The 7,316-nt window shown below is 33.3% G+C and overlaps 1 pseudogene; it reads right to left on the bottom strand.

Annotated features, from left to right (window-relative positions):
* Window positions 1-1,202: 1,202 nt before the first annotated feature.
* LOC121479158 lies at window positions 1,203-1,311 on the bottom strand (annotated as a pseudogene).
* Between the last annotated feature and the right edge of the window lie 6,005 nt (window positions 1,312-7,316).

The following is a 7,316-nucleotide window of genomic DNA, read 5'->3' as shown; positions in this document are numbered from 1 at the left end:
CAGGCCTAGCTATGCACGAAAATCATGACTTTACAATTAACAGTGAGGCTCAGGGAGTTTACACGACTTGTGCAAAGTCGAACAGCAAGTAAATAATGATCTGAGATGGGATTTAAAATGAGATTTATTCAAGTTTAAAGTTTATGCTTTTTCTACAGTGCCGTACTGCTTCCTTGTAGAAAATATATATGTATAGTTTATATATAGGTATATATTTTATATACATATTCATACATAGGAATATATTTATAGTTTTTATTTACATTATATATAGGACTATTTTTATATATAGAAATGTGTGTGTGTGCATACGTATATATTCCTAAGTAAATTTAGATCCAAAGAAAAATAATAGAAGCAACCTTAAACTTGACTTGTCAGAATTTTTCTCCATACCGTGAACTGCATCATTTGAAATATTTCCAGAGGGACATAATATCTAAATATCATCAAGCATGTGAATGTCATATATTATATATTTATGAATGTGAATTATAAAGATAAAAAGTTGACCAGGAAAATATAGACATGATTATGATTATTTATCATGAAAATGGCTTTTAAATTGATGGAGAGTTGCTTAGAATATAAAATTGCATACATAATACAGTTTGATCTTGTACTGCTGATTAAGTTAATTCCTTCTGATGGGCTGAGAGAAAATGTAAGCAGACAGACAGCTTTGTGACACAGAGCACATCATAAGAGTTTAACTGAATTTTTCACCTGATTTGAGCTGCATAAATTACTAGATCACTCAGTTTTCCCTTTGAAACTCTCCCATTGGGGACTCTACAGACTCCCAATTAACCCTAACAAGAGAGCCAAGCTACTCAAATGCATATCTGGAATATGTTCACTGTTTTGTTACTTTAGTGCTTGGGGCCCAAACTGCTTCTCAATCCCATTCTTCCCTCTTCCTTAGAAACACACACACACACACACACACACACACACACACACACCAGCTATTACTTTAGGTAATAATATTCATAGCTAAATAACTACATTTCCCAGTCTCCCATGCAGTCGGAGATGACTGATAAGAAATAAGAGGAAGCTGTGGGGGTAGGTTTGAGAGAAAGCTCTTTTAGATGCAGTCAGAACTATCATTTATATATTTCTTCCTACTGGTTCTCTGAAATGCAGCTATGATGACTAGAGCTCCATCAGCCATTTTTGATTAGGAGGTGATCCTAAAGATGGAGTACCCATGAGAAGAATGGTAAAATTGAGAGAGGACTTATTAGGTATTAAATTGATAAGAACAGAATAGTACACTTGATCTTAGTCAAAAGGCCAAGAAGCGATGGGAAGAATGGTAAAATGGAAAGAGAGAAAAAAATATTTGGTTTTTCATTGAGTCACCACTTACCAGTCAAAATAGCTCTGTACTACACACTTTTAGTCTTTCTGTATGAGAGAGAGAGAAACAGAGAGAGGGAGAGAAAAGGATGGAGAGAGCAAGAACAGTGAGCAAGGGAGAAATTTTTATCATATCGAAGTCAGTGTTATTTCTGGTCTTTGTTATTTACAGTAAAATGCAATTCTTAGCTGATACATTGCCCATTCCAACTAGGGTCAAATGGTGTGCAATGGAAAGAAGAAAGGTCATCTAGGCAGTGGCTATAATGGTATGTCTGGGATGTTGACTTGCTCATTTTCAAGGTCTCATCTTTTATCTATTCTGTCACAGTTCTTCATTATTTGAAAGTTGTGTTATATTTCCCAAATAAACTACATTGTTTAAATACAGAAAATTGACTTTGAGGTGATATTAGCAGTCAGCACAGTATAAAGGAAAAGGTGTTGAGAATCCATGAGTTCTGGATCAAATTCCAACTCTTAACATTTATCAGCTTGTATGTCTCCTGCACAAGTTACTCGGTTTCCTTAGGGATAAAATGGGAATAGTAAGAGCCACCTCATGGAAAAATTGGTTAACATAAAGCTATTAAGCACCATAATACTCAATAATGGAAGATATTTTTATTATTTGAGTTCTATAACAAATCTTTTCTAAGCTTAGGAATAAATGGTTATGGTCTCTATAAAGTTCTCCAACATTATTATTAATCTGACTGAATCATTATTTTTACCAATCTTGAGCACTACTGCCACTTATGTTTTATGTGGCTTATTTTTTTTTTCTACAGATTCTAAATTCTTTATATGTCAAATTACTACCAGACACCCTTCTAAACAGTGACTGGTCAAGAAATATTTGAGGTTGCTGTTCTAACTACATCTGTTCTCACAAATAGCAGAAAACATATGGAAGGTAGCAGGGGTTGGCTGTAGCAATCAGAATTCAATTATTTCTTTACTACTGAAGTTATATGTATTTTAAGCCATGAAGTAGCAGCATAAACATTAAAAAGGCCATTCTGACAATTTATATCATTTGAATAGGCCTTAATTATTTTAGTTACACATCATACTTTATTCTCATCCTAATCCAACTTATCTATACCTTCTGCATTAATTTTTAGGACAACTTAGCATCTGTACAGAGGCTACTTCTATGCATACTCTGATAGACACTGAATCATTTTATCACCAGCCTCATATGTTCTTTCATGGATATTTTAAAATGGCTTTTGGTATCACATTAGAAAATAGACAAATCCAATTTTATATTGGTTGTGGATGTCAGATTAAATTCAAGCTGAATTGTTAGCTAATAAATGAACTAAAAACCTTTTCTGATCTTCTTATTCAATAATATGTGAAAATAACCTAAGCCATTTCTTGTTAGTGTTATTATAATTTTAGTGTGACTTCAGCATTTAGAAACATAATTATGTAATTAGTTTTAAATATCTATAGTACATATCAATCATCAATGGAATATTTTAAAATAACATTCAAATCAATCTGTCTTTGAAGAGTTTATTTTCAGAAAGTTATTGGTAGTTAGTACCATTAAATTCTGATTATAGGAACACCTGGAAGGTTCAGTGGTTGAGCACAGGGCATGATCCCAGTCCAGGGATCAAGTCCCACATGGGGTTCCCTGAGGGGAGCCTCCTTTCCCTCTGCCTGTGTCTCTGCCTTTCTCTGTGTCTTTCTCATGAATGAATGAATGAATGAAAGAATGAATGAATGAATAATTTAAAATTCTGATTATAAAACAAGTATTGAACATAGATTATTCTATGTAGGCAATGGCAGACAAACATAATCGACTCTAAAACTAAATACTAGTGCAAAATAATAATGTGCTTATGTCCCTTATTAATATAAGTTCCAAAGTACATTAAACAATTGGCATATTCATGTTACACTTCACATTTAACATATCCTCTTACTGAATATTGTCACATTAACAATTAGGCAAAAACATGGACAATTATTTAAATAGGAAATAAATTTAAATGCCTCATGAATGAAACAGTGATCCTACTTCATACTGAGAAGGACTACTATCCATACTCATACATATAAAATTCACCTTACTAGCATTAGCTAGTACTTCCAGTATGATACTGAAAAGGAGATGTGAGAGGGGACATCCTTGCTTCGTACCTGATTTAATGAGAAAGCTTCAAGTTGTTCATCATTAATTATGATATTGGTGGTAGGCTTTTGTAGTTATTCTATTATCAAATTTCAAAAGTTCCTATTCCTAGTTTACTGACAGTTTGTATCATGATTGGCTGCTGAATTTTGTCAATGCTTTTTCTGCATCTATTGATATGATCACATGATTTTTCTTTTTTAGCTTATTGATGTGATGGATTGCACTAGTCAGTTTGGAATGCTGATCCTGTCTTGGCTACATGGGATAAATCCCACTTCGTTATAATGTTTAATTCTTTTTATACATTATTAGATTTAATTTGATTGTATTTTGTCAAGCATTCTGGCATGTATGTTCATGAGGTATATTGGTCTTTTCTTGTAATGCCTTTGGTTTGATAATAAGGTAATACTGGCCTCACAAAATAAGAATTCCATTATTTCAATCCTCTGAAAGAGATTGTAGAGAACTAGTATAATATCTTCCTTACATGTTTAATAGAATTCAACATTAAACCCAACTGGCACTGGTGTTTTCTCTTTTAGAAAGGTTATTATTTACTAATTAATTGTCCTTAATAGATATAGGCTTATCTAGATTTCTAGTTCTACTTGTGTGAGTTCAGCAAGTTGTGTTTTCCAAGAACTTGGTCCATTCCACCTAAAATTTGTGGGCACAGAGTTGTTCATAATATTCCTTGATAGCCCTTTAATGTCCTCTTATCTTTTATGGATCCAAAAAAGTTTGTTGAGTTTTCAATTTGTTCAACTTTTTATTCGTTAGGCTGCCTAGTGACTTCTAAGGTCCTTACATGTGGAACCAGGAATCAGAAGTCCTACTGATCTTTTTTTTTTTTTAATTTAAATGAACTTTTTAACATTTTTGTTATATTTTTAAAGGTTTTATTTGTGAAATTGTTATGTAAATTAACACAACTATATATCTTTTTAAAAGTTTTCAAGAAGAATTTATCCATTTTTCCAGATTTCTGGCTTAGAAGATTCATTTATATTTATCCTTGGAGACATTTGCTTTTCTGAGAAAAAATATTTTTACTTCATTCAGCTTTTTAAAATGTCAAAATTTCTACTAATTCTACCTGTTCTGAAAATTTGTATTCAGACGATATAATTTTTGTCAAAACATTTTTTAATTAATTTAAACACCAGCAAATAAATGCAATAGATAGAATTAAATGAAAATGAGTGATAGTTTTAAGGTGTGGAAAATGAGTAAAAATATTATTATACATACAAGATATATGATTGTATTTTACCATACAGCATTAACAAAATTTCTTCAGAAGATAAAAATTAAAATACCAATGGCACAAAGGAATTGAAATACTTTTTTTTCTACACACTGATTCCTTTGATTTACACTCTTCTTTTAAAAAAGATTTATTTGAGAGAGGGAGAGAGAGCACACAAGCACACATGCAAGTATGAGCAGAGTGAGCAGCAGAGGGAGAGAGAAAAGGAGAAATAGACTCTGCTGGGAGCTGAATGTGGGGCTTGATCCCGAGCCCCTGGGATCATAACCTGAGCTGAAGGCAGATGCTTAATCTACTGAGCCACCCAGGTGCTCCAGTGATTTATATTCTCTTCCAACTACTTTGATCCAAATGAATTGTTTTAGAACAAATGATGCATTTCCAAAACATCTACAGCAATAAGAAGTCTATGGAATTGTGGCTTTTCTCATACTCAAGATTTCCCTGAATAAAGAGGCTACTTGTTTGACACCAGAGTTAACACTGATGGGTTTCAGGTAGATGTCAACAAAGGGAAAATTGTAAGATATGATGATTTATGTATTGAGGACTTTTTAAAAGAAATGCTTATATGCCATACTACAATTTAGTCTTAGCTGCTGGAAAGCAAAAATTATGCCTGCTTTTGGACACATTGGAGTCTAATAACAGTGTTTGACATGAGGTAGGGGCTTAATATATATTTTCAAATGAACGGACCTTACACGTTGATGGCAGCTTCCTTCTTATTTATGCATATCTATGTAAGAGTATAAGTATTTCATTCAGTTCATATCTGTTCATATCTGCTTTCTGCAGTGTAATGTTGCTTTCGGTTTTGGGAGAAGGAGAGAGAGAGAGAGAGATAGTGAAAGGAAATTATCTCAGCAGGATGTTTCCCTCCTGTTGATGAAAAGATTTACTAAGGTTTTAAGGAGTTCTATACTACATCCCTTAACCGGTGTTCTTTTGTCTTAAACAATAGAAGACATTCCAACAGAGTCAGCATGAGTATGAATGCACATATCATATAGATAATATCATATTTTTTGTGGAGTTACAGCCAAGAGAGAAATGCAAACCATCAAAATAATCTGAAGATTTCAGCCCAGGTGGGGGCATTTTTAATTAAGCACTAAGGACTACAAGGGGAAAACTGCATTTTAAGGGAAGCACCTTTTTCTGAGTCTAAATATTATGTAAAATTAAACAATTGATATATTATTTTGAACTGAATATGTTCATCTTGGCCCAATAGAGAAACGAGGCAAGTTTCAATGTTTTAAGTATTTATTTCCCTAAAGTTCATCCAAGTCAAGTAACAATTTGGGAAAATCATGCATAAAAAATCCCTTTTGCCAATTTTGTTTCATTCATTATAATCAGAAATTAAGAGTTTGGGGGAAATATTTTTTTAAAGATTTATTTATTTACTCATGAGAAACAGAGAGAGAGGAAGGCAGAGAAATAGAGAAGCAGGTGCCTCACAGGAGCCTGATGCGGGACTTAATCCCCTGACCCGGATCACGCCCTGAGCCTAAGGCAGACACATAACCGCTGAGCTACCCATGCATCCCAAGTTCCTGGGAAATAATTAGGCAATTATACAACTTCTTCAATGGCTGAATCTAAACTCACTTTTCTCTTACAGAATCTAACTGCAGATATAATCATTCATTGATACAAAGGAAGCATTAGTGCTTACCTGGTTGAACTTGGTATATTAAAGGGTTTGAACAAGCACTCATTTATGATTAAGATAATATGGAAGAAACTGCTTTCAAAGAATGAATTTGAGTTTACAATCTGTTAGCAAGGAGTTTATCCCAGTATAATCCACATCAGCATTCCAAAGTCTCATAGGCACTCTGAATTCAACATGTTTGGTGCTAAACTCATTTTATCTTTTCCATACTTACTATATTCTTATTTACATTATCTGTATCTCAGGAAACAGCAAACACCAATCACTCAGTCTCTCAAGTCAGGAATATGAGAGAGGCTTTTTATCATTTCTCTCTCTCAACCTGCACATGAAATCTTTCAAAGTGACCAGATGATTCTCCATCCTTCACATCTCTCAAATGTTCCCTTGTCTCTTAAGTCCTTTGGAAAACATCTAAGTTTTAATATTAATAATTTTTTCTTAATTTTTATAATAGCCTACCTGATTTTCCTAATTTCAGCCACAGTTCTTTCTCATGGATTCTTCCCTTTTACCTGAAGAGATCTTTTTTGAAAATGCAAAGAACAAACAACTTTTCTGTTTAAAATAATTCATTAGTCTCCATGGATTTCAGAATAAAACAAAACTCTTCTCCATAACACTTGGTTCTCATGTGTCTTTCCTAGGATTACTAGTTTTTCATTTCCCTTAAGTTCATAACATCAGCCTCTCAATCCCTTGAGCTGAAACACAGGTGTTTCTCTTCCTAGATTAGACTCCTCCCATCTGAAAATTTGGATAAATCAATATTCTTGAAGGACTAAACTAAATCATTTCCATTGGATCTTGTGCTCTAACACATTCCTCCAAAATTC

The sequence above is a fragment of the Vulpes lagopus genome, chromosome 19 (genome assembly GCF_018345385.1).
Source record: "Vulpes lagopus strain Blue_001 chromosome 19, ASM1834538v1, whole genome shotgun sequence".
In the NCBI taxonomy this organism is placed as follows: Eukaryota; Metazoa; Chordata; class Mammalia; order Carnivora; family Canidae; genus Vulpes; species Vulpes lagopus.
This window is presented reverse-complemented; position numbering and strand designations above follow the sequence as displayed.